The sequence below is a fragment of the Enhydra lutris genome, unplaced genomic scaffold (assembly GCF_002288905.1).
Source record: "Enhydra lutris kenyoni isolate GAN:26980312 unplaced genomic scaffold, ASM228890v2 scaffoldscaffold3, whole genome shotgun sequence".
Lineage (NCBI taxonomy): Eukaryota > Metazoa > Chordata > Mammalia > Carnivora > Mustelidae > Enhydra > Enhydra lutris.
The window spans coordinates 12462865-12490446 of NW_019154087.1; the positions used below are offsets into that span (position 1 = coordinate 12462865).

Consider the following 27582-nt stretch of genomic DNA (forward strand, 5'->3'; position numbering starts at 1 on the left):
TCAGCCCTGGTTTTTAATCCATCTGTTGACCTAGAAGACCACTTAAACCCCTCTTACCCCTCTCACACACACAATGTATAATGCGCCATCATGTCAACATTTAATTCATAGCATCGTAGGTGAATGGAAAAGGAAAGCAAATCTATAGTAAAGGAACTGGAATCAAAGAAATAAAGAATAGAGAAAAGTGAGGGCAGACACCCTCACTTAAAATAATGGAGTTTACGTTGAAAATAATGGAGTTTATATTGAAAATAATTGTCACACTGTGAACGTTGATCCCAGTCAGAGAGTGACCCCTCACATTCAAAAAAGTGTGAAAAGCCTTTCCTATTGAGGAGATGGGCTGAACGCTGGCTGTAAGAAGGAGCTGTAAGGAAGGACAGTGTAAGGAAAGAGATGTACAGCTAAGTGAACTAGTGAAAGCCATCCCAGCGTAATGGGGGAAGTTAGGCAGCCAGGATACTAAGAATTATGTCAAAGAGAAAAATCCTGTATTGAAATCAACTATTCAAGTCTTGGTACAAAGCAATGTTTAGCAAAAAGGAAAGAAAAAAAAAGGATGATTTTGCAAATAACAAAAACATCCCTGCTGTAACGATTGCCTCATATTCTTGCCCAGAATGACATGGAACAAAAACTGAATAAAAACCTAACAAAGAACTTTCAGAACTTGGAAAAGAGAAATTCAGAGGAGTAGAATAATGGCAGAAAGCCCTCACCAGCTCCTTAGTGAGGAATACTTGGAGGTTTATATCCCATATAATTCGGAATATGGCAAAATGTTATGCTGATTATTCTCCCTGTGCCCTTCCAAGTTCATTCTCCTCCCTCCTTGGTGCTGCATTATGCCAGTGGGGGATTGGCTCCTAGAGACTGCATTGGCCGAGCTCCCTGTGCACTATTCCTGGCTGGATTTGGTCAACAGGAAGGCCCAAGAAGAGATCAAAGAGCAAGAAGAATAAGAGATCAGGTAGACAGATGTTCTCCTTACTGAATGTGCTGGGTCATGGTTTGGCAACGGTTCTGTTCCTCCATCTCGAGAGTCACAGCTCCTGTCTGTCTGCCCCTCTCCCTTGCCTTCAGTCTTGTTATATTCCAGTAACACATACCATCTTCTTGCTTCTTCAGGCCTAACGGTAATAATAGCTTCCCACTTTCTATCTCCAGGCACTTCATTATCATTTTTGGTTCACCTAAACCTGTCTTTAGTCCCTACATTCTAGTATCTTTAATTACTCCTTTGAGCATGCCACCTATTTCCTGCTGGACCCTAAGTGATACTAATGTGTTTAGATGTCATTTTATAATGTGAGTCTAATAGTTCCCCATGAACCATGTAACGTGTCATACAATCTGAAACTTAACATACTTTAAGATCCTATTCTAGATATTCTCCACCAAGATGATCCCTTTCTGACTATTCAAATCAAGATTCTGAGTTCAGAGAGATCAAAGCCTGGTCAGCAATACTTCCTGAAGAATGTTTTCATAGCCAGACTCATTTCTGACTGGGCATGAAATGTATTTCAACTTCCCTCCAACAGCTGCCCACTACTCAATAATCGACAAGTTGGCTAATACAAGTTTAAGTTTCTATTTCCAGGTGCATTTACAGGTTAAGTGGCACTCTTGAAAGTAGAAGATATCTTTAAGTGCCAAAACGATGACACTAGGGAAATTTAAAGTGATTCAGTTAATTTTGCTCTGGGAAGGTCTGTCCTTTGACTGTCAGAAATTATAATTTACAGTGGTTTCCCATTTTCTGACAAAACTATCTCATTTTTATTTGTTTTGGAAGAACATACTAGTTCATTGCAAAATATTTGCACGGCTATAAGAAGCAATAAAAGTAATGAGAAAGAGAATATGCCCCCAATTTTGAAAAATATCTATTTACCTGCCAAATATATTTGTTTCATTTTGTCTTGCATATAATTAAGATAAAGAATCACAAGAGAGCTGTTAATAAGTCAGGATAAAACAATATGCAACAATGAACATTTAAGCTACGGTTAGAGTTAAGTCACATTTCAGTGACTTAAATTTATTTATTTACTTTTTTATAAAGTAAGATGAGGTGGATGATAAAGCATTATTTAAAGCATAAACCCATTCATTCAATTGAGTCAGATGTACTAGAACACAGACAGGAAATTCATCCTTTGAAGGACCAAAGAGGTTTTATGTTTGTAAGACAGCTGTGTCATTATACCCTGTAGCGCTCAAGGCCCAATCTCAGGGGTGGGGAGAGGGGGTCTCCCTTTTATCGGCAGTACGTCGTGTGAATTTTAAACAACCTCATGGGTTTGTGGAACAAGATGAAAAATTGATCCTTGGATGAGAAATAAACTCCAATTTAACAGACCTGTCTCTCATGTAAACATGTGTTGCTTGACGGGAAGCAACACAAGTCAAGTGGAGCTTTTAATGGTATCCGAATAAGCAAAAGCATCATGGGAGGAGTAGTTAGCATCTCCTCAGAGCACACATTCTGAAGCCAACGTTCAGAATCAATTGCGGCAGAACTGCAATTCCTGAACAGCAGGAAATAATTTCCTCAAGAACCATGTTAAATGTGGTGATATTGTTCCTGCCACAAAGGTTTTTCTGAAGGACTACTCTTCCTCCATTTCTAATAGGATGACCAAAACAAACAAGATGGTATGACAGTGTCCCTTATGCCCAGACATATCCTTTGCAATCACCAACTTTACCAATACGGTTCATTTATTAGCGTACAAAAGATCCTCACTTTACATTGCACGTAATCAGGTATTTTAGAATGTATATATTTGTGTATTACTATGTATGTGAGTAAAAATTCCAATTCCTGAAAATATTCTTATTTGTGAAAATGAAATATTACTGTCAGTAATAAGTTTGGATATGCAGATCATTAGCATTGACAATGCTAAATCTCAGTGAATTTTTTTTTCAGTGAATTTTTTTTTAAAGATTTTTATTTATTTATTTGACACAGAGAGAGAGAGGCAGACAGAGGGGGAGGGGGAGGCAGGCTCCCTGCTGAGCAGAGAGCCCGATGTGGGGCTCAATCCCAGGAATCTGGGATCATGACCTGAGCCGAAGGTAGAGGCTTTAACCCACTGAGCCACCCAGGTGCCCCTCAGTGAATTTATCAACCAGTCTTCTTCTTGGGCCATTAGTCCTCGATTCATAAAATACATAGTGGGAGAGAATGGCAACTCGGAAGAAAGAGAGGTTTCAATTGTGTGGCTCCAATGATTACTAGCTGACTGAACTTAGATAAGTCATATTACATCTTTGAGTTTTAGTTTTCTCAAGTGTAAAATAGAGCTAATGAATTTTATTTCTCTAGATGGTTAAAAAGATTAGAAATAATATGTACTAAGTTCCATTACCCACATACAGCTCCTACATGTGCACGAGAAGGGGCAAATGGATAAAAATGAGTGGGTTTCCCATACATGTGCGCCCCCCCCACACACGAAATGAACATGCCAAGTGAAAAGAAAAGCTATAAAATGGTGGTGCTTTGTCTACAAGATGTTTGAAAACATCCGGATTTATTTTCAGTTTTTATGCCTATATTTGGCATCAGTTCATCATAATCTAAAGATAAATGTTGTATATGTCTTTTCCTCAGTAAGTACACATTTTATAACTGAAAGGTGGAAGAAGACAAGCCTATTTATTGTTTCCTGGTAGAAATAACAATACAAATATTTAAATACTAGTAGCTTATCTTCACTGAGCACTTACTATGCTAAGCCCTCTACATGCTTATACCATTTATCCCCATAGAACTTCAATGAGAATATGTACACTCCCATTTGTGAGTGTTCAGATGGACTACCTTACTTCCATTTTATAGATAAGAAGACAGTGACTCAGAAAATTAGGTACTCTGCCTGAAATCACATAGCAAGAATCAGAATTTGAACCCAGGGAATCTGACTTGAGAGTGTGTGTTTTTAACCATTATACACATTGACTCTGTAGTTAACAGTCTGAATTCTCTACCATGAATCTTTTTAAAAAAAATTGATTTGAGAGGGGAAAGGGGCAGAGGGAGAGGGACAGAGAAACCCAAGCTGACTCCAAGCTAAGCATGGAGCCCCACACAGGGCTTGATCCCACAACCCCGAGATCAGACCTGAGCCAAAACCAAGATTTGGACACTTAGCCAACTGTGCCACCCAGGCACCCCTACCGTGTATCTTAAAGAGAGAGTGGAGTGTAGCAACAATTAGCAGAGGCTGTAAAGAAAGTCAGGGAGGAAATAAGAACTTGCCAAGTCAGTCCATAACTTGGGAAAGATAGATTTTGCTTTATTTGGCTTTCTTTTGTCTTCTTTTCTTTTAAGATTTATATATAAGATATTCTTTAAAGATTGGAAAATACTCAATATTATAACCCAATATGTTAAAAATTCGAACAAGTATAATTATCTTTTGCAAACTGTGATTTGACACAACATACATATATGAGCATGTGATGCATGGCCTTTTTCTTGAGAACATTCCCTTAGACATTTCATTCCATATCTAACACATTAGACAGATAGGAAGTTTCTATCCATAAAACACTGTATGCTCTATTAGCATCTCTCAGTCTAATCAGACCACAGAACTAAGAGATACTGGCAATGTAAATATTTACCAAAGACTGTGTTTTTTTGCTTTCTGCAAAAAAAGCAGAAAAAGGCTTTCTTGATCCACAGGAGGAGAGATTTATTACAACCAAGTGAACATGGAAAGTTAGACCTTCTCTGGGAAATTCAACATTATTTTCATTTCATAGAATAAATCTGAGAAGTTTCAACAATGCTAATTTGGTTTTAGGAATTAATAATTCCCTGGCAAAATGCAAAAAGCTTCTTTTTCTATTCTTTTATTATCACTTCATTTCCAAGTCTTCCAGAACTGACCAGAAAGCGGTATCAGATTTGAATTCACACAGAACTTTGTAGTTAAACTATTCTGTCTTGTGTAAATGGCATATCAGTTGTGTCAGCTTGCTGTCGGTGAAACTAAATCTTGTCTCAGGGATTACCTTTTCATGTGTAGCTCATTGACAAGTCCTGTTGGAACATGTCACAGTAAGTGGCAGAACCAAGACAATCTCTTTCTTAGATTCCATTACTCTATTTATTAAAATATATTAGAAAGAAAGAGGAAATTAGCATAAGTCTAACCTATTGCATGTGGGCTATTCTCAATCCGTAACATGGAGTCTCAGGGACCTGGAGATAACTAAAAGAGGATGAGGGAGATGGTCTCAGACAAGTAAAATTTCAGAAATTAAAACATTTTGATGGAAATTAGAAGTAGTCTATGATCTAGCAGCTCTTGCTGAAGCTTCAATCTTTCCTCAGTTCTCCCCTTCAGGCCTTCAACAAAACCCTCCTTGTATCTCTGAGATGAGACTCAATAAGCATTCCCTCACCCCTCTCACACTACAGCCCTACGCAGGTCTGTACTCCTCAGCTGACCAGAGAAATGGTCAGAATGGTCACTGGGAGGCTCAGCAAGGGCAGTGATGATCATAGATTAAGTTTTAGAAATTAAGGAGATAATCCAACTTTTTTTTTTTTTTTAGATTTTATTTATTTATTTGCCAGAGAGAGAGAGAGAGAGCGAACACAGGCAGGCAGAGTGGCAGCAGAGGCAGAGGGAGAAGCAGGCTCCCCGCCAAGCAAGGAGCCCGATGTGGGACTCGATCCCAGGACGCTGGGATCATGACCTGAGCCGAAGGCAGCTGCTTAACCAACTGAGCCACCCAGGTGTCCCGATAATCCAACTTTTAAAAGGATTTGCTCTCCACGTTCTGAACTCCAAACCTCCATCTTTGGTGGTGAGTTGGTGGTGGTGGTTGGTTGGTGGTGAGGTCACAAGATGTCAGGAATTCATGTTTAGGTGGTACAGTATTTCTGGAAATCAATAGCAAATAGCAATATAGTTTCAGGATGACAAGGCAAAAGAAAACAAGGAGCAGAATACAATGGAATAAAAGCAGTAAGAACCCCAGGAAAATCTTTATCGTGGGAAGCAAAAGGCATCCTGGAACTTAGTGCAAAAATTGAAACAGTAAAATGGAGGGGAAAAGAAAAGACTTGCAAAAATCCCTAGAATATGGTAAATAAATATGAACTGTAACTAATAACTGAGTAAATCAAAAGTCAGTGGAGAAGACCGTGGCAGTACTGGATAGACTGCTCAACTTGTGTCCCAAGCTCATTTGTGTGTGCCTTGAATGTCACAGAGGCTGAGAAGGTAACAGCATATCCCAGACTCTCCTGCAGCCAGGGCTCTGGGTGTGATGTAGTTCTAACCCAGTGGGCGTAGCTGCAAGAAAACTTGTATTGGGGATTGAGTATGGTGGAGAGGGACGTTAAGACTGTGAGACACCCATTTTGCTGGTGCAGATCTGAGAGATGATTTTACTCTGGATACAACATATTTGCTGGCAGCTTCTTAATCCCAAATCATCGCTGAGGTGTGTGACCCCAGACCCAGAGCCAGGCTCTGGACTCTGCTGCTTCCGTATTGTGGCAAATGTTGCCAGTCCCTTGGGTAGCCAGATGTGCCAAGTTGTTTGAAGTCATTCCTGGAGGCCCTTCCTCAAGCCTGCCTTTCCAGATCTTTCAACAATTCTACAAGTACTTATTGAATTTCTGACTAAAACAACTAGAGAGGTTTCTATTTTCTGAGAATGAACCCAGAACCGATACGGAATGATAGAATTAAGGGCAGACACAGAAGGTTAAGAGAGGAGGGGTGGGTGCCTGGGTGGCTCAGTGGGTTGAGCCTCTGCCTTTGGCTCAGGTCATGATCTCAGTGTCCTGGGATCAAGGCCCACATTGGGCTCTCTGCTTAGCAGGGAGCCTGCTTCCCCCCCACCCCCGCCCCGTCTCGCTGCCTGCCTCTCTGCCTACTTGTGATCTCTCTCTCTCTGTCAAATAAATAAATAAAACCTTTAAAAAAAAGAGAGAGAAGAGGGGTGACTAGCCAAATACAGATAAGAAAAAAAAAAAAATGGATACAGCCTCCAATATTCAAGACAGGAGAGATGATGCAGAAACATATACCAGATAAATGGTATGAGGCCACCATCTGCTAAAAATAAAGGAGAAAGGGCAGGCCGAGGAGACGAAAACTTGAGGACAAAGAAGGCAATTCAGAAAAGCAATTATAGAGTACATACTAGGAAATCAATGCAAGAGAAATAAGAACTTTGTGAAGAATTTGTACGGAGAAAAGGGAGATGATTATCAACATGCACAGTTATCTCAGGCAAATGTTCTGAAAGGACAGTACTTGATTCCTAAGAGGAAATGAGGTTTTTCTTCAAGTGCATAAAGAATTGAATAAGGCACTCACTTCACAAAGTGTTTGTCTAAATAGTGACAATAAATCTTAAACTATATTCACATCACAGCACGAGTGCAAATGCAGACACTAGAATTTTTCAGTTATTCTATCCTCAGTACCTCAACTCAAGCTCAATAACCTGTTTTCATGTTGAGTTTGGTTTGAAGGCTATGAACTTTACTGCTCAGGTCACTAATATATGTACAGACACTGGGCAGGAAGTTTTCCTTTTGGACGACTGTCTTTACCCTTAGGGACCAAGTCTCCATAAAAGTAAAAAGCATTCCTGGTAGCAACCTTGGAAAGATTCCCGGAGTAAATAACTATCTTTGACAGCAATGAGGGCCCTAATCCATGGGCTGCATACTTCAGAATCTGCATACCAATGTGATTTCACAGGCAGAAACGAGACTGCAATGTAACTGCTGTGAGCTCTTACTGAGCAGCCACCATGATGCTAGAAAACCAACAAGTACAAATATGGAATGGTATTCTCTGCTCTTCTTTTCTTCCGAAGAATGTAAACATCCTAGCTCTTTCAGGAAAATACTGATGGACCAGAGCCTATGCGGACATGTCCCTGTCTGCTTTTTTGTTGGATTCAATGTGAAAGACTGTAGGAAGACTTTTGACCTATAAGGAACATGCCTTCTATAAGCATTTATACAGAATTTTTTAAAAAATACTTTTTAAAGAATTCATTAAAAGCCTATGTGAAATCTAAGACTAGATAAATACGTAATCAGGAGAAGCAAACTTACTCAGAAAAGGCAACAGAACTAGAACTCAACTACTTTCAAATATCTGTTTATTTTTAGGATTTTTTTTAACTGTGCACATGACTATTAGCTAAATAATTATGATGCTTTAATACCTCACCTAATACGAATTTAGTCAGTCATCTAAATAACCTATAAGGGACCCATGGGTGGCTTGGTCTGTTAAGGGTCTGCCTTCGGTTCAGGTCATGATCCCAGGTTCCTGGGACAGAGTCCCACATCAGCCTCCTTGCTCAATGGGGAGTCTGCTTCTCCCTCTGCGTTCCCCGCCACCATGCACATGCATGCTCTCTTTCTTTCTAAAATAAATAAATAAAATCTTAAAAAAAAAAAAAACTTATAAGTAAGCTCAACAGTCTTTTAAGTGGTCAAAATACAGTAATAAATAAAGCTCACTAAGACTTCTGTGCATCACTGTAAGTGTCTGGGGCCCTTTCTCACTCTATTTGTTCAAGTTTATACATTTCTTTCTTTTTTTTTTAAGATTTTATTTATTTATTTGACTGACAGAGATCACAAGTAGGCAGAGAGGCAGGCAGAGCGAGAGGGAAGCAGGCTCCCTGCAGAACAGAGAGCCCGATGCGGGGCTCAATCCCAGGACCCTGAGATCATAACCTGAGCTGAAAGCAGAGGCTTTACCCACTGAGCCACCCAGGCACCCTATCAAGTTTACACATTTCTAATAAGGTTTTTCATTTGGTTTACAGAAAATTAGAAGTAGAGAGACAAACACGTGTCCTGCATAGAGGTAGATGCTATAGTTAATACAATGTCAAATCAAGAAGGTAAAAGCCAAAAAAACACATCAAAATCTTAAAAAAAAAAAAAAAAAAAAAAGAAAAAAACACACCAAAAACAGAAAAAAAAAAAAAAAAAAAAGAGAGAGAGAGACTCCAGATACAGGATCATTTAAAGAAGGCGTAAGAACTCTCATGCTCAATGGGACTGGATGCCTTTATTGTATTTGAGTAAAAGAGTGGACATTAGTAATAGTGATCTCAAGTCATTTAAAATGTTCAAGTCATCTTTACTAGATTGATGAGATGCAGAAAAATATACCTTTTAGAGAATAGCTAAAATAAATAGCTAAAACAAAAGATCTGCTATTTAAAGGCTTAACTGGATCTGAGGCATCGCCTCATTAGGTACCGGATTAGAGTTCATAATCTGAGGCCCTAAATACTTTGCTTGTATTGGTGTTTTTACTGAAATGGTTTAGTTTTAGACACTGAGTATGTCTCACATATCCATAAAATGTATCTTTCGGGAATGCCCTGTTTCTCCACAGCACTACAGCCCTCTGCAGTTTTACTATATTTGACTAAACTAGATAAAGCAGTTTTTTCTTCAGGTTGCACATAATAAAACTACAGATAAAGAAGGCAGACATTACATGAAAAATGTCCTCCTCATGACAAGGGTACAGATTTTTTAAAAATGTGTAAATTCTATTATTTTGCTCTAGTAGCAAACAAGAGATCGTACCTTAATTAAGCAACCAAATCATTCCACAAGGCATTTAGGGTCTCAGGGACTCGTTTTCCTTTCAGGACAACAAAGGATTCCCCTCCAGATTGCTAATTCTATGCATTGCTGAACTGCAGTACACACATACACACATTACACATACATGCATACATACATATAAGGTATCATGGTGCTTCTATTTTTGGAAAGCATCGTGTAAAATTGTTGAGGAGGTTTTAATTAAAGAACTGTGAATAGTACAAATTTATAAATATTTTGCATAGTAATCCAAGAAAGTCACTGATTGCACTGAACATTTACTTCAGTAGGAAAGTGGGGTAAGGGGCGCCTGGGTGGCTCAGTGGGTTAAAGCCTCTGCCTTCGGCTCAGGTCATGATCCCAGGGTCCTGGGATCGAACCCCGCATCGGGCTCTCTGCTCAGCGGGGAGCCTGCTTCTCCCTCTCTCTCTCTGCCTGCCTCTCTGCCTACTTGTGATCTCTGTCTGTCAAATTAAAAAAAAATTAAAAAAAAAAAAAGAAAGTGGGGTAAAAGACAATGTTAATACTGTCTTCACATAATTGGAATACTTGCCACCACCCCAGCCACAGGACATGCTGAGCCATCTGGCTGCAAAAAGGAAAAGCTAGCTGATGCAGAAACCAGGGGCAAGTTAATCAAGGACTGTGCCCTTTCAAGTGAAGAGCCGGGTTAAATGATCACCTTCAGAGCTTTGGTTTAACTGGAATTTCATTTAGCCCGGCATCAGTATTTAAGAGTATGTGACCTAGAGCAACAATTCTCAAACCTTTTGGTCTTAAGACCCATTTGCAATCTAATAAATGAAAGCAAACTTTAAAAATATTTTGTTCTTGGGGTTCTGTTGATATTTACCATGTTAGAAATAAAAAGTGAGACACTTAACAAATTGTGTTCTTTAATTAATTATAACATATAATAACTGGTCTGTTAACGTAAGCAATATGTTTTTATGAAAAATATCCATGCTTTTTAACACTCAGATAATTCAGTGAGAATAGTGACATTGTTTTCCATTTCTGTAAATCTCTTTAGTATCTGAGCTTAACAGAAGACAGCTGAAGTCTCGCATGTGCTTCTTCGTTCAGTTGTATTACGTTGTGTTGACTGAAGTGTATGAAGATCTAGCCTCACACAGATACATGTATGTATACGTATGTATGTATGTAGTTTGAAAAAGGAAGAGTGTTTTTATAGCTTGTTGATAATTGGGGGTATTTTTCTTTGATACTACATCAAACTCAACAACTGGTAGTTTCTAAAGTTGCAATGTGAAATTTAAAACCATAGCAATGAACTTTCCATACTTGGTTACATTAAAATCCATTGCCGTATTTTGTGCTTTGAATGGACTTTTTACCCACTCATGATTCTGTTAACCACACATTGTCATTTGGAAAATACGGTTTCACTGAGTTATGCAGATCTTCCAAATATTGACACACTTCATTACACAAATAGGCAAAATCACCCTCCTTAATAGAATCAATGTTCTTATCAGAGAGGTCTTTAAGTATTGAGAAGCTGTCAAATTCACAGTGGCAGATGAAACTTAATTTTCCCTTTAAAGTTCAAATACTGGCAGTGTTTTCCTTGAAGTTACAGGCTCATTTTGCTCCTTTTTTAGAAAGTACCTACTGAATACCCAGTCTGATTAACCACAGTGGGTCTGTGAGTTATTCTTTAAAGTAAAAATGGTGTTCAAGAGAAAAATGGCTAATAAAGCTTGCAACTGAAAGGACTGTCCAAGTGCTTCCTCAGGACAAACATTGTTCTTCAGTATTCACAGTGCTTTATATATATTTTCATTTTGTCACATAGAATATTAAAAAGATGTGTGCTCAAGAAAATAATATGCAAGCTTTGGGGCATTGGGGTAGCTCAGTTGATTAAGTGTCCAACTCTTCATTTTGGCTCAGGTCACGATCTCAGGTCATGATCTCTGGTCTTGAGATTGAGCCCCGTGTCGGGGCTCAGTGCGGGGTCTGCTTGGGATTCTCTCTCACCTGCTTTCCCTCCCTGCACTCACACTCTAAATAAATAAATAAATACAATCTTTAAAAAAAAATGCAAGCTTTTACTGCCTTATCAAGAATATCCTTATACAAAACAGAATCTTCTTTCTTATGTCACCTGGTGACAGTGAGGAATACAATGACTCCTAGTACAGGTCAGAGTCACGGCCCTGAATGCTAAGCTGTGAGTGGCTTCACCCACCTTTGCTTTTTGCATCATCGGTGCAAATGTCAACACAGTGAAAAAGACAAGCAACAACCTTGGTGTTATTATGAAAGTCAATTTGAACTCAGGGCTCCCCTGAAAGCATCTCAGAGCCCCCGGAGGACTGCAGGCTACACTTTGATAGCTACTGATCTAAAGGGACAGACATATGTGATATCCATATTCGGCATCCTGGATCTCTGAGCTGGAGAAGAGGAGATTCCATCAAAGGCAATGCAAGGGCAAACAGCTGAGGGAAGAAAAGGCGGACAGAAACCAGGAAAGGATGCCTTTTGAAAACCTTGCACCGAGAGAGCACACCTGAAACCAACCGTGAATTTTGACTGAAGGCAACTCTGTTGACCTAGGGAAATGAAGAAGCTCATTGTTTGGCCCAGTTCTAGAGATTCAAAGTCTACTGTCTGTGGGAGGAGAGACAGAGGGAAGGAGAAGGGCTTCACTGCCCTAGAATTGCATTGGAAATAACCCTCATCCAGTTTCCAAACTAGCGGCTAGGTGAAATTCGTTGAGCACTGTGATCGTAATACAAAGATCCTTGTATGTTTACAACCCCAAGCATGTCTTGCACACAGCAAGTGTGCCTAGTAAATGACAATATAAGGAAGCTAAATTTTACTCTGATATCTGTTTCATTTCCCTCAGTACTAGGGCCAACAGTCACTCCCAAACCTATTATGTACTTTGTACTTTCTAGTCTCTTTCAGGTATGAGATTACAACAAAGGTCTCCAGTGAGAAACAGGGAATTCCCAGTGTATTGGGGGAAATGAAGCGGTCCTATCGAATACAGCACATCAGCGAGGACGGAGCTTTCCCCCGACAGAGGAAATGGTCACATCTAGACTCCATAAAGCAACTCTGCAGCTGCTCCTGCCAATCACTTCATTTCGCCATCATCTCTCTGGCCCCAGAAGAGGTAAAGTCACAAGGCAATCAGTAAAACCTACACCTTTCCTAAGTATGGGCTCGGCTGCAATTTATGGAGAAAAGCACATGAGCAGAGGCAGCCTGAAGTGCCAGAGCTGAGGCAATGCGGCAGGTGCCTCAGCCGCTCAGATGTGCTCTGTCTGCCTTGGCAGGTCTGGGGGAGCGCGCCGGAGCTCGGGGAGTGTTTTCCAAATCCCCTACTTCAAGAAGGGAAATCGGGGTCATGCCACATGCTCTGTGTGTCCACGTAAGTGTTCTGTTCATGCATTTTATTTTATTTTATTTTTTTTTTTTTTTAAAGATTTTATTTATTTATTTGACAGAGAGAAATCACAAGTAGGCAGAGAGGCAGGCAGAGAGAGAGGAGGAAGCAGGCTCCCTGTTGAGCAGAAAGCCCGATGTGGGGCTTGAACCCAGGACCTGGGATCATGACCTGAGCTGAAGGCAGCGGCTTAACCCACTGAGCCACCCAGGCGCCCCTGTTCATGCATTTTAAAGCCAGTCATGCCCCCGCTGTGATTGACTAATTCTTCTCCTATTTATTTCTGATTGAGGAGAGCCTAGGTGAATGTCGCCATCTTGCCAAAAAGTCTTGGGTGGGCCAGAGCCAGCCAGGACAAGCAAGAGCCCTCAGATACTCTCTCTTCACCTAGCCAGAGGTCTTTCTTGAGTTTATGTAAGAAAAATGGAGTCAGAGCTTTGTTTCTGTTACCTCGACTGGTTAATTACTTAAGTAGGTAATTATGCTACATATTTACTGATTGTGTTTTCTGAGACTGACGGTGTTCTGGGTTCTGAAGTCAGTAATGAATACTGACCACAATAACTTTATATTCTTCGACTCCTGGGTGGCTCAGTCAGTTGAGTGTCTTGACACTTGGTTTCAGGGGTTGTGGGATCAAGCCCTGCCTGGGCTCTGTGCTCAGAGGGGAGTCTGCCTGAAGCTTCTCTCCCTTGGCCCCTCTCACCACACTCTCTCTCCCTCTCTAAAATAAATATATACATCTTTAAAAAAAAATCTTTATATTCTAAGATAAATAAATTAGTAGGTAACTGTAGCCCCACATAACTGCTATCATTCAAGTCAACAGAGTATGTAATGAGAGCACACCTAGGGCAGTACTGACAAAGGATTCTTGGAGGAGGCAAGGTTTCCTGAAGGACAAATAAAGGTTAGCCTTATGAGGAGGGGCAAGGGAGATCTAAGATGCCCAGACACAGCACCTAGGACACAGCAAGTGCTCAGGGAGTGCTGTTGTAGGGGCTATCCTTTCACAACACAATGTGGCCTCCAGTCAATACTATAGTATCTCCTAAAGTACTTCAAAACAAATGCCTGTTAGCTTGCCTACAAAAGGGCTATAAAAGTCCCATCTCTGCAATTCAAAGTGAGGTTCCCAGACCAGTAGCAATGGGATCATCCCAGAACTTGTTACAACCATTGAATTGCAGCTCCCAACCCAGATGGATCAATTGCATTTAACAAGATCATCTATGATTCATATACATGTTAGGGTTGGTGACATGCTGTACTGAAGGTTCATCAACCAGTGATGGCTTGCTAGACTAGTGTTTGTAAGCTTTGATGAACATCAGATCTCTGGGTAGGACTTTCAAAATGCAGAAACCCAGTTTTTATTCCCTCCCTATCCTCCATGGAAACCAAATCTCAGAGGCTGGGATGTGTGTATCTGCATTTTTAACAGGCTTCATGGGGGCCCCTGAAGCAGGTGTTATTTTCTATAAAATGCTGTAGGGAAATACGTGGGAGAGGGGGGCAACATTTCGTGTGTGTGTGTGTGTGTGTGTGTGTGTGTGTGTGTGTGTGACAAATAGGCAGATCTGTACTGAGGAACTTTCTTTTGAGGACCATCTCATTAACTCTATTAAGCTTTGGGGCGCCTGTGTGGCTCAGTTGGTTAAGCGTCTGCCTTCAGCTCAGGTCATGATCTTGGGGTCCTGGGATTGAGTTCCGCATCAGGCTCCCTGCTCAGTGGGGAGTCTGCTTCTCTCTCTCTCTCTGCTCCTCCCCCGCTCATGCTCGCTCTCTCGCTCTCTTGCTCACTCTCAAAGAAATGAATAAAATCTTAAGAAAAAACTCTATTAAGCTTCAAATAATGATACTTTTCAAGGAGACTAGAAGATGAGTTTGTGATCATGATTATGAGATTTTTTGGCATATTCTTTTAAGTATGCAACTTTTATTATTCTGAAAACAAAGATGTTCCAAAGCAAGACTGTCTGGATTAGAAGTAGTAAATATAATGTGAGCCAGAGTGCTGCTAAAGACTGCTTACATGGAAGCACCATTAGCTAAATTTTATCCATAAGAAGTTCATGCAGACAAATAACTAGTTCTTCAAAAATATCGTATGTAGCCTCCAGCCATACAAAAACTCCAAGTACCATTTGACAATACTTGTGCTAAATGTACAATGCAAATATGACACAACAAGTTCAAATTCTGCCTTACCCTAACTATGATGTTTATTCTCTAGCTGGTCACAAAATCTAACATGCTAAAGATGATGGATTTCCATGTGTTCTTGATTTTCATTTGAAACTAAATATGAGGAAATTTCAATTTCCTCTCTATTAGGACATAAATCTGAAGCAAAGAAATGGAATTACCAAGTGCTTGTTTTATAGGAAAAATTGTCTCCACAATAATTACATTAGTTGTGCATAATATTTGGAGGAAATGGAATAATCAGGTGGCAGATAAATATATTAAAGTAATTTAATGAATTAAAGTTCAGTATAGAAACATTTGAGATGACTCAAGCAAACTGTGTAACAGCCTATATGAATTATAATTTAAAGGAAAAAAATAAACTGTACTAATTTTTTGAGACAAAAACTTTCCTAATTTACAAATTATAAAAGAAATTTTATGAAATACTGAGTTTTCTCCTCTTACTATGAAACAATTTGGATTTCAAAGAAAACATCGAATCTTTTCAAATTTTTTTCAAATGAATGGGTTGGTACCCATCATTCACAATACCACAACATAATCTCCATCACTGTTTAATCTCACTTCTGTTTGCTAAGACATGATTTCTTTCATTCAGAGTTTGCTTTACACAGAAATAAAAAGCCAGTGAAAATTAGACCAATGTGCTTGCAAGTTTCCACAGCTCATTTCACCTCACTCCTGAGGGCAAACATTCATCTACCAACTACTGAGTGTGTCCAGCAGCAGGTGCTGTTTTAGACTTGTCTTCCAGGTTAGCCCCGGAAACTAGGAAGAACTTGGCAACTTGATCTCCCTCTTAAAAGGCTAGTTTTCTGGGATGCCTGCGTGGCTCAGTTGGTTGGGCGGCTGTCTTTGGCTCAGGTCATGATCCCAGCATCCTGGGATCGAGTCCCACATTGGGCTCCTTGCTCGGTGGGGAGCCTGCTTCTCCCTCTGCCTCTGCCTGCCACTCTGTCTGTCTGTGCTTGCTTACGCTCTCTCTCCCTCTCTCTGACAAATAAATAAATAAAATCTTTTAAAAAAAAATAAGGCTAGTTTTCTGACATGCCATGATAACCACAGATAATTACCAGGACCCATAGTGAGAGGGGCAACTAACCCCGTAAGAAGTGATGTAATCCACCAACAAATATGTCACGTTGTTTCATTTATTTGTTCGTCCCTCCCCATCCCCTTCCCTGTTCTCTCTCTCTAATAACGGTGTCTTACAAATGTTTCATGGACTATAATTATAGTTGACGGACTCAATTTGCTTGTCATTTTCAAGTGTGTGAAGAATGGTTTCTTGTGCCTGGTTCTATATCTCACAGATTCTTTTATTAGCACATTTACATTTGACATGTTAATATTCCTTGAAACAAAAGCAAAAGTATGAGATAATGTTGTTGGCCTTTAAGTGTATAAACCAGATGTTCTGTCTGTTCCCCAAAATTAGTGTTAACAAATTTGAAATCCATATCAAAATGAGAAAGAGTGTGATTAGAAGAAATATAGTTTGATGCTCCTGCATTAATTTTCTTTGATGTTTGATTTATTAAAATAAATTTACTGGATAATTTGTATTCTAGTAAAAGACTTTCTGTTCCTAAGAGTGTTAGTTGTGTCTCCTTTGGATGAACACTCTGACTCCATCTTGAATAAGTTCTTCATCAAAATCTCCTTTTGTCTTCATATATTATAAGGTGTAAAAAGGACAATGGTTAGGACATCAACTTTCACACCGTCAGGTTCAGGCTTATCTTTAAGAAGTTTTGTATTGTTTATTGCTTATGGTGTCAGGGTGAGTGTGGCCTGGGTAGGTTGTTGCTTCCCCTTTCCCTCACTCACAGCTTCTTCTTGCTAGGGAAGGTGACATCTTTGCCTTTCTGGCACCCCAGGGCCTCTGCCTAAAGCTCAGAGGACACCCTAGCTTCTCTCCATGGACATACTGTGGGCCAATGCATTTCCTTTTTACTATCAAACCATCTATTCTCTTTGCAGAATATAATAGTCATGGTTGCTGAACGTTCCAAGCTTGGTGTTAATGCTATTTCAAAACAATTGTTTAGAGGTTCCCAGTAATGCTATTTGCCCATATTGTTTTCCCAAAGTAGATACTTATTTGCCATTTTAAAACTTTCCTCTGTTATAAAAAACAAAGGCAATTTTTAGCTGTTCCTACAAAATTCCCATGTCAGGAAAGGAAAAAAAAAACAAAAAGCAACACAATGTGCTCTGTAGAACTCCCTCAAGACTCAGGAATTTGTGGGAATAGCTCCCTCTTGAAGTAAGGATGATGGTAGGGATGAAAACAGGAAGATTAAGAAGACATTAGAACCCCCCAATACCATTTCCTAATCCCACTCAGCCAAGCAAATGTCCTCTGTTAGCCCTATAGGACACCGGGCACAGTTGAAGGTAGATGTGCCATATTTAAAAGAAGGACTTAAGTGAAAGTGTAACTACTGGATACTGAGACAACCCCCCCTCCCCCAAATCTGGGCTCCCAGAACTCTGGCAGCTGGACTTCATACCCTTTTGGAAGGAGACTGAAAGATTCTGATTAGCTAATTAATAAAAATAGAGATATTAGGACTTCACCAAGAAACGCCACAATGTGATCACTCTATAGTAAGCAGATAGCCAAGGAAATCTATCTACTAATCTAAAGGAAAACGTCTATAATCCAAAAAAAAAAAAAAAAAAAACCAAAAAACCTTCTGTTGTAAAAGACATGCCAAAATAAGCAAAAAGCAAACATAAAAACTGCTGGGAGAGGAAAACACCAAAAGACATTGTCACTAATACCTTCAGAGTGACATGAAATTCATGAAGCAGAAGGATATAGAAAAGAATGAGAAAGACTCTCAGAGGTTAAAAATATCTCAGCAAAAATGAATAGCTCAACAGAGTTTAGAAGATGATGTTGAGGAAATATTCTAGAATCTCTTAGAAACTAACAGGTTTAAATATCGAGATAAAGAGATGAGAATAGAGGGGAAAAGTTTAAAAAATTCAAGCATGGATACAAATGGTCCAATGTCTGAATAACAGAAATTTCAGATAAGAAGACAAAAGAAATAAATCATCAAATAAGTAATTCAAGAAAACATCCTAAAATTGAAGGGCCCATATGCTAGAATAAAATATATACGAACCAAGGCACATCATCATGAATTTCACAAAAAGATCTTTTAAGTTTCCAGAAGGAAAAGTTAACATACAGAAGGGATCAAGAATCAGAATTGCTTTGGGTGTTTTTTTTTGTTTTTCTTTTTTTGTTTTGTTTTGTTTTGTTTTAGAATTGCTTTGGACTTCTCAATAGCAACACTGAAGCACGGACTAATATCTTCAGAATTCTGAGAAGGCTTTTCCAGGCTAAAATGCTATTCCCAGAGAAATTATCAATTAAGTGTAAGGACAGAATAAAGATGCCATCAATAGTCTAGGTCGCAGAAAACTTAGCTCTCAGCACCCTTTCTTAGGGAGCAACTGGACGAAGGGTGACATAAAAATGAGGAAGACCAAGAAAAAAAGATGTGGGATCTAGGAAGTAGGGATCAGCTCAAGATAGAGGAAAAAAGGAATCCCCAGGATGAATACACAAAAGATTCCAGGAAACAGACATGCACCTTGCAAAGAGAGTTACCAGTCCAAATTAGAGCAGGTCAGGAGACTAGTGTCCCAAACAGATGATATTGATAGAGTTCCTGATGTGACTTAAAATATCAGAAGAATTATTTAGACAAATGGACAGAGTTTGGGGGTGAATTGTTTGATGAAGAGTTTGGGGACAAACAGAACACTAAAAAGGAAAGACAGCTGTTAATTCTAAGGAGAGAAACATTTGTGTAAGAAAGGAAAAAGTAATCACAGTATAGAGCTTAGCTTTATAATCTAAGCATTACATATTGATCCAGACAAATATGATATAATTATACTGGAAGGGTGGAGTAGGGGCCAAGGTGAATTATGTGAGCTTGGGGTTGGAGTAGGGAGGCATGGCAGAACTATAGCTTCAGCTTCCATTTTGGTAAGCAAATGGGTAACATTTACAAGGGAAAGAAAGAAGGAAGGAAAGGATGGAGGGAGGGAGGGAGGAAGAGAAGAAGGGAGGAAAGAAGGGAGGGAGGGAGGAAAGAAGGAAGGATACAAATAAGTGTGTAATTTGAAAATAAGGAAAATAGTCAAAGGTTAAAAAAAAAAAGGAAGGAGGGAGAGTTAGAAGGAAGGAGAAAGCACAATACACAGACCTTCTGTGCAAATGATAGAACTGAATTCTAAAAAGTGGAATTAAATGTTTAATTTGTTCAACCTCCCTATTTTGCTTCCTGTCCCTCCTGTCTACCTCCCTTCCCCTTTCTCCTGGAATCCAGCCCTGGCAACTCAGACCATGATGAAGTCATAGGCTCCAAAATATGGCCATGGTATGAAGGCAGCAGCACAAATTTTTAAACAGCATTTCAGCACCACACCACAGTGCCGAGAAGGGAACCTTGTGTAATGTGAACAACTATGAGCTTGTGCTATTTTATTAATCCAGGGTGGTGATCCCTGGGTGTTGCATTACCTGTGTGTGTGTGTGTGTGTGTGTGTGTTTCTTTTTATGTGTGTCTTCTGCAGTCTCCTATTTATATGGCAGTCATCAAGAAGTCTTCCTCTCCTTGAAAATGGCAAAAAAGGGAGAAAACTCAGTATTAACACTAACTCTGGGGTTCTTACCTATTAGCAAGTTCTTTAACATTAAAAGCAAAGAAATGTTCAAATGGGAATGACCTTCTCTGATATCCCCTTCTTCTGACTCCGGCTCTGCATGTGTCAGTTTCTTGCTCCTTATCACCTCATTAAGTCACCAAACACTGCTACCTGGGAGGAAAGATTGATGGAGTGATAACTGGCAGCTCTCCTGTGACCTGCAGCCAGTTCATTTCCATTTGCTTATTAAAAAGAGTCTTGCTTTTTCCCCAAATAGAGCCATATTTTGAAATTCCTTTCTGTTTAAGGAGCCATTTCCAAAGCTCTTTCACTTTTCCTTTGCCAGATCCTCCAGAGAAAATACAACTTCTTGGGCCAGAACATGTTGGTATTTAACATCTCTACTTGAAAACCTTTTATAAATGTCAGGCAACAGTGCAAACCTTGAAGAGAGTAGTAGATTAAAAGAAAATTCTCTGTGTTTAGAATCCATCCTGTATTTCCCTGAATGTTCATCCTGTCTTGAAATACGATTTCCCCTTCAGATTCCATATAAAATGGCTGTTCTCCCTGAAGCTCTTCCTTTCATTATCCCCCTTTGCCCTCCAGAGAGAAATATTTGCAGTGTATGAACTCATTAAAAATCACTTTGAGTTTCTCCTGTGGCACTTTATAACTTATATTTTAATTATTAGAAAACATGACATCTGCACTCCTAAATTGTATCTTCATGAAAACAGGAACCTCATTTTAATCTCCTTATCATTTGACATGGTCAATTAGTAATAACAAGAGCCACAGCTAAACCATTTGCTATGTACACACTATCTCTAATCCTCACGACAGCCCTGAGAGGCAAGGAGTTATTAAGTCCACTTTGCAGAAGAAGAAACTAAGTCTCTGAGATGTGAAGTCGCTTCCCTAAGATTACACTTTCAGTGAGCGTTGGATATTTCAGGAACCCATTATTTCAACTAGAATATGTCCTCCTCATTCTCTGTTATAAGACAGAAATTATTACAAGATAAAATAATTCTCTTTTCTTGGTTCACCAAAAAGGACATATTTTGCCTTTAAAATGTGCTTTGCCGCTTAGAGTCATTACAGCACAAATAGTGAATGCTTCGTCTGTCAGCAACCTACCACATTCATACTTTTGAAGAGCACAAAGGTCACAAAGTTTAGAATATGACCAAGCCAGTGAGGTGACTATCTACATTCAGGGCCAAGTTCAGGGCCTTGTAATTTTCCTCAATTAACTGATATATACTTTCATAAAAATGTGATAAGCAAGCAAGAACAATTATTAACCAAGTCCTAGATGACTTCCCAATGCAGAACTCTGGGCTTTCCAAACTCCATGCCAATGCCCCACCCCACCCTGCCCTGAATCTTCACATCTCCTCCAGGAAGCCTCTTTTCTCTTCTTCCTCAGTGCCTCCCCACTTCCCCATCCCCAGCAAATGCACTGTGGCAGGAATCAAGGACATCTAACATCTTGGAAATAAGGAAAGGGGGTTGTATGTGAGAGTTAACTCTGAGGTCAACAGTAATGGATGAGAACAGAATTTTCAAAGTAACTTTAGATAAATGGACTGAGCATGGTCCAGAGCAGCCTAATGGAAGGTATTACTATATCAAAAGAAAGAATGTGTCTTTCTGAATGAGTTGTCCAGAATTAGAAATTAGAAAAGGGTAGGAGACAAAGCAGTGCCTGTAAAAGCACTGCCCCGAAGAGAAGGTCTCCAGACCAAGGGCCTGACATGCCCAGTATCAGGGGCTTTCCAACTGTGGTGGGGAGCAGGGCAGACACCTGCCATTGAAGCCTTCAGCTTACATACTTTGTTCTGATTCCACACTCACAAATTCCGGATTTACATAATAATTTGGTTTCTAAGGGAAGACAGGCCCTGGCAAGAAGATGCAAGTATTTGGTCTTCTTGTCATTATGTTTTTTCCCTCTCTCTAAAGGAAGGAATCAAAATTCTAGCTTACCCTTAGTCTTCTCTGACTTCAGTAGCAAGAGTTAGGATCCCCAGATTGGGTTACTGTCTGAACAATGACAAGATTGCTATAGAAGCTGCATAACCGAGAGTCAGGCCCTAGACTATCTTAAATTTATAAAAGACCACCTCTGAAAGACCTTTCCTCAGTCAGTCAGTAAAGTTTGTCCTACCTCATCATACCTTCTTTCAAATTTCAGTCAAAATTAATTGACTTCTCTTCCTACAAATAGATATTCATTGACCTCTCTCTCACACACACACAAGGCACAGTTTATGCCTTGTGTTATTTTTATCTTACAGAAGTGCAACCCTCCTTTTGAGAGCAGGTTGTTTTATTTTAGTTTAGCTTAGTTTAGTTTTATTTTATTCAGTCACTATTTTTTGAATGCAAAATAGAAATGAGTAAGATACAGTCATGTCCTCTATAGACTCAGGTTAGCAGGGGGTGACAGATACAAAAATAAGTTATACAAGTGGAAAGGCAATAATAAAAGTATAAAGGACAAGAGTATTGCAAAAGAGGGGACAATGAACCTTGCTGGGAAGCCTCCCTAGAGGAGGTCATGTCTGAGTTAGATTTTGGAAAATAAATAAAACTTCACCAAGAAAACCAGAAAGAAGAGTATTCACAACAAAGGGAAAAACATGTGCGAAGGCAAAGAGTTATGAAATGACCTGGGAACCAAAATACAGTTCAGAACTGCCAAAATGTGAAGTACAAGGAAGAGAGTCATGCAAGATATGAGGCTGGCCAGGTGGAGAGAGGATAATAAGTTGGGGTATGCCCCAGATGCAGTTTGGACTTTCCATTGTAGGTGACCACTGAAGCTAGCAAAGGCTTTTAATTACAAAAAGAGACTGGACCAGGGAGGGTATGTTCTATGGTGAGTGCTGTGAAGTGTGTAAACCTGGCGATTCACAGACCTGTACCCTTGGGGCTAATAATACATTATATGTTTATAAAAAAATTAAAAAGTTAAAAATAAAAAGAGACTGGACCAGATTTGTGTTCAGGAAGGCGTATTTAATATTACTATGAACAAGGGAATAGAGAAAGGTAAGACAGAAAAAAGTAGGGTTAGCTACATAGATGACTAGATACATAGATAGATAACAAAAGAAAGCATTTGGAAACATCCAGACCAGCACTAGTCAGTACAAATATAATATGAACAACAAATATAAGCCACATGTATAATTTTAAATTTTCTAGTAGCTGTGTAAAAACATAAAAAGAAACAAGCAAAATTAATTTAAATATATATATTTGGGGCACCTGGGTGGCTCAGTTGGTTAAACATCTGCCTTCAGCTTAGGTCATGATACCAGGGTTCTGGGATAAAGATCCATATTGGGCTCCTGTTTCTCCCTCTGACAATGCCCCCCACCCCCGCCACTGCTTGTGCTCATTCATGCTCTCTCTCAAATAAATAAAATCTGTATGTGTGTGTGTGTGTGTGTGTGTGTGTGTGTATACATATATATATATATATATACATATATATATACATACATATATATGTATTCCAAAATATCCAAAGTGTTTTTCTTTCAATATGCAAGCAATATAAAAAGTCATTAATGAAATAGGTTACATTATTTTTTTGGTTCTAAGTCTTTGAACCCTCTTGTGTATTTTATACTTATAATGTATCTCAATTCAAATTAGCCACAATGCAAGTGTTAAGTAGCCACACGTGGCTGGTGGCTACCATATTGGACAGCAAAGGTCCAGACAATAAATGATGAGGCAGTGACTCATGCAGAAATGGGAAGGATGGGATATGTTTATAAAGGATTTACAAGACGAATTTGACAGAAATTAGGAACTGATTTATATCAATAACGAAATACTAGTTGAATATAAAGTTTTCTAGCTCGGGAAACCTACGGATGACAGTTGCTCAGCCAAACCAGGGAAGCGAGTCTAGGGGAAATAAGAGAATGAATGTGTTTGGGACATGCTGAATTTGAGGAGTGTGGGGGCCGCCATGACTGTGGGTACAAGAATGCACACACTAGATGTGAACAGCATACACTATATAATGCTTCTATGTGTCAAGGTCTGTTCTGTTGTTTGTATATGAACACATTTAATCCTCAAAACAACACTACAAGATGGGTTTTACTACTAACCCCCATGTTAACAAATGAGAAGAAAATTAGTCCTTTGGCCCAGGTCTCATGGCAGAGCAAAGACTGAAACCCAGTCTGGCTTCAGAGGCAAAGCTTCCAACCACACATAGTACTGCCCCTCAAAAGCAGGGCCTCTGGAATCACACAAACCTACGTCCAAATAACTCCTCCTTCATTTACTAATTGTGTGACTTTGAGCAGGTTAATCACTGAACTTTAGTTTTCTCATCTATAAAATGGGAATAAGATGCCTGTCATAACCATAGTTGTTGAGAGGAATGACTGACTGTCCTACATGATGTATATAAAATGTTCATCAGAGTAGTAGGTACACAACAAATAGTGAACAGTAGCTGCTGTGATTATTATGCTGGGCTTGGAACTCAATGTAGAACTCCAAATTGGGCTATATATTTCTCTTCAAATACCTAAGACACTAACTGGTCTGAGTTTTGTCTTCTGAAGAAATGGCTTTGGCTCATTACAAAGACATTTATTTAAAGAACTTCACAGATGAGAGCTATAGGCTGGGGTCATCCTGCATAAAAGCTAAAATAATGATGGACATTTAGACCCTGAGACAGCAGCTCTGGGCGTTCACGGCCCTTGGACACTGTGGAGAATTGTGCTGGAAGTAAAACCTTGTCCTTACCTTCGAGGAGTCTGCAAGAACAGACTGAATACATCATGAGAACACATTTGTTTGTGTGCACTTTTATTAATTAGTGATTTAAAAAAGCAAATAAAAATATTTATCAAGCAGAGATCTACGGTTATTTGGTTAAAGTCCAAGAAAATTTAATCATAAGGTCTAGGGTTATCACATTTCCCCTGCCAGATAATCTCATTCTTGTATGGGCAAGCATTTGGATACGAAAACAAAAGACAAATTAAATAAAATAAATAACCCAAAACCATAAACAGAGGACATCTTGCTCTGCGGTCCCTGGCATTTGTAACTTTAGATTTCCAACATGTTAGTGTTAATTACATACCATTTCCTGCCAAGCTTATGGTCATGTGATCTAAATTTGCATTGTAATTAGCTTTGCCTTTCATAAAATACTCTGCCTTTTTCTAGATGAAGGGATGCTAGATGCAGAACCTCTTAAACAGCCTTCAAGAAGACCTCAGCAGCCAGCTACCATTCAAACTCTTCTAAGCCCCCAGTCCATAGGTTGAATCAACAAGAGTTCCATTGAGCCATCCAATCCAATTGTCATTACTTCCCTCAACACTTTAAATTCCATTTAGGTGGTAGGTCTCCTCTTTCAAATCAAGGCTAAACTAATCACCCACTTAATGCTCTGAATGCCGAGCTCATTTGATTCTTCTCATCTCAGGTTCCATCAGGAAGCCTGCCTAGGAAACCTCTCCTCTACAAGATGTTCAAGTGGGCCACATACCTGGCTTGCCCAACAAGGACAGCAGATGAGTAACAAGTGTGTTTATAGATTTTGTGATGCTCCAGCTGTCGCTGATGTCAGTGTTTTCTGCTAAAATTGGTGTATTTTTTGCTGTCTGCCTCATCCCCTGGGCAGTTCAAAGCATCACCAGCCAGGCCCAGTGGTCTGAGAAGGCCTCGCTCCAGAGAAAGAGAGCAGATTATCTGTAGAAATAAGACTACTCCCCAGAATGTTGCCTAATATAGTGGCAGTGACTGAGCCAGAGGCCTCCTAGAAGAACCAAATGTTCAACAAGAATAAAGGGATTATTAATTAGTTCAAGGATGGTGCACGAGACTATTGATCAACCAGTTAGGCTTTAGCCCAACATGATGGATTCTAAGACTAGGAGTAGCATTAAATCACTCTATGCTTCCATTACTGGAACTCCAGGGATTAATCTGTTAGTGGAATACATTTTCAACCCATCTGAATATAAACAAACATTCACTTGAGACTCTTCTACAATCTGGAAGATTCAAAATAATATATCAAAAGCAAAAATAATGTTATATATATTGAGAAGAAAAGTGTGGGGAGGGAGAAAAGACCCTCAGAATAGTTAAACACGTTCTCAAACAGACTTCTAGAAACAGCTTACTAAGCTGTAGGTTATGCAAGGGAAAACCTATGTCATGAGAGTCTGTAGGCTAAGAATTTTGTATGCTAAGAGAATCATGCTGGTAGAGCAAAATGGAGGGTGGAGGGAGGTTGTTGGCTCATACACAAGCATTCAGTAAGAGGATGGATCCACGAATTGAGTGTTGAGTTATTAGAAGAAAGAAGTTATTTGAAATTTATGCAGACATGTTAACAAGCTGCACTTGACAATTTGATCCAATGGAATAGGTTTTTTTCCTCTCAATTTTAAACCAAACTAAATCAAGGAAGGGTCATAAAACAAGGTAAATTTGTCTGAAGGCAAAGGTTTCCAAATAAATGTCAATCCTCTAAAACTGGATTTCTCTACAATGGCCAATCCCACATACTATCAGCTTTGCTGTTTCAGTTCCACATGGTAAAGGACTTTTTCCTTTAAAAAAGCACGCGTGCACGCGCGCGCGCGCACACACACACACACACACACACATCCACATTACACATCTGGCTTCCTGCTTTTAGTCTCTTCTTTAATGAATTTTGTAAATCAGTGTCAAATAGATTAATAAATAATTCTCTCGTGTTGCTTTCCTATTCAAGGATTAACGCAGGCTTCCCGCTAACTCTCAGCTCTCCTCTGCTTTCAGTGGTCTTCTTAAGAAGGTGAACCTATCTCTGTCTGACCACCTGCCTGGGGTCCAGAGCAGAGAATGCTCTTTCTCTGGTCGGAATGAGAGATCCTTCTCAAAAACAGAAGATGTCTGAGCAGCAAGACAAGTTGAAGCCAGGCAGATGAGTAAGGATCCAAAATTTGGAAGACAGTGAAGAAGCACCATCAATGGGAGGGCTTCACAACAGGCTTGGAAGTTTAGGCAAGGGCTGTTGCTCCAGTATAGGAGTTCCAAACCTAAAGGCCAGAGCAAGTCAGAGAGAAAATAACTGCAGGTCATGTGCATTTATGAGGTTGCTGGAGGTGAGCAGTTCATAAAGAGAGGTGAGGGATGGGGAAGGGGGAGTCCCAGATAACTGCCTAGAACAGCAAGTCTCAAAGTATGGTTCAAGGACCCTTGGAGGTCCCCAATACCTTTTTGGAGGGTCTGTGAGGTGAAGACGATTTTGTAGTAATAGTAAGGCATTTTTTGCCCTTTTCACTCTCATGAACATGCAAGGGAGTTTTCCAGAAGCTGTATGTTATATGTGACACTGGCTAATGGAATGTGTGCCTCCCAAGCTGGAAGCCTCACTGTTACCCCAACTCTTCCATGTCCTCAACTCCACATCTTATCATATCCTGTTGCTTCTACCACAGATCGTCTCTTGAATCTGGCCCTCCCCACCACTGCCTTACTTCAGTCCTTCCTCAGACTGTTTTGGCAGCCTGCCATTTGAAGGCCACGTTTTCAATCTTTTCATTTTGAATTCATTCTCCAGGGACGC

General features: G+C 39.6%; 1 protein-coding gene across 3 annotated transcripts in view; it reads right to left on the bottom strand.

Moving 5' to 3' along the window:
- The window catches only part of LOC111157437 (synaptopodin 2), a 171550-nt gene that overhangs the window by 35875 nt on the left and 108093 nt on the right, over positions 1-27582 (bottom strand). The gene's annotated exons all lie outside the window — the stretch shown is intronic.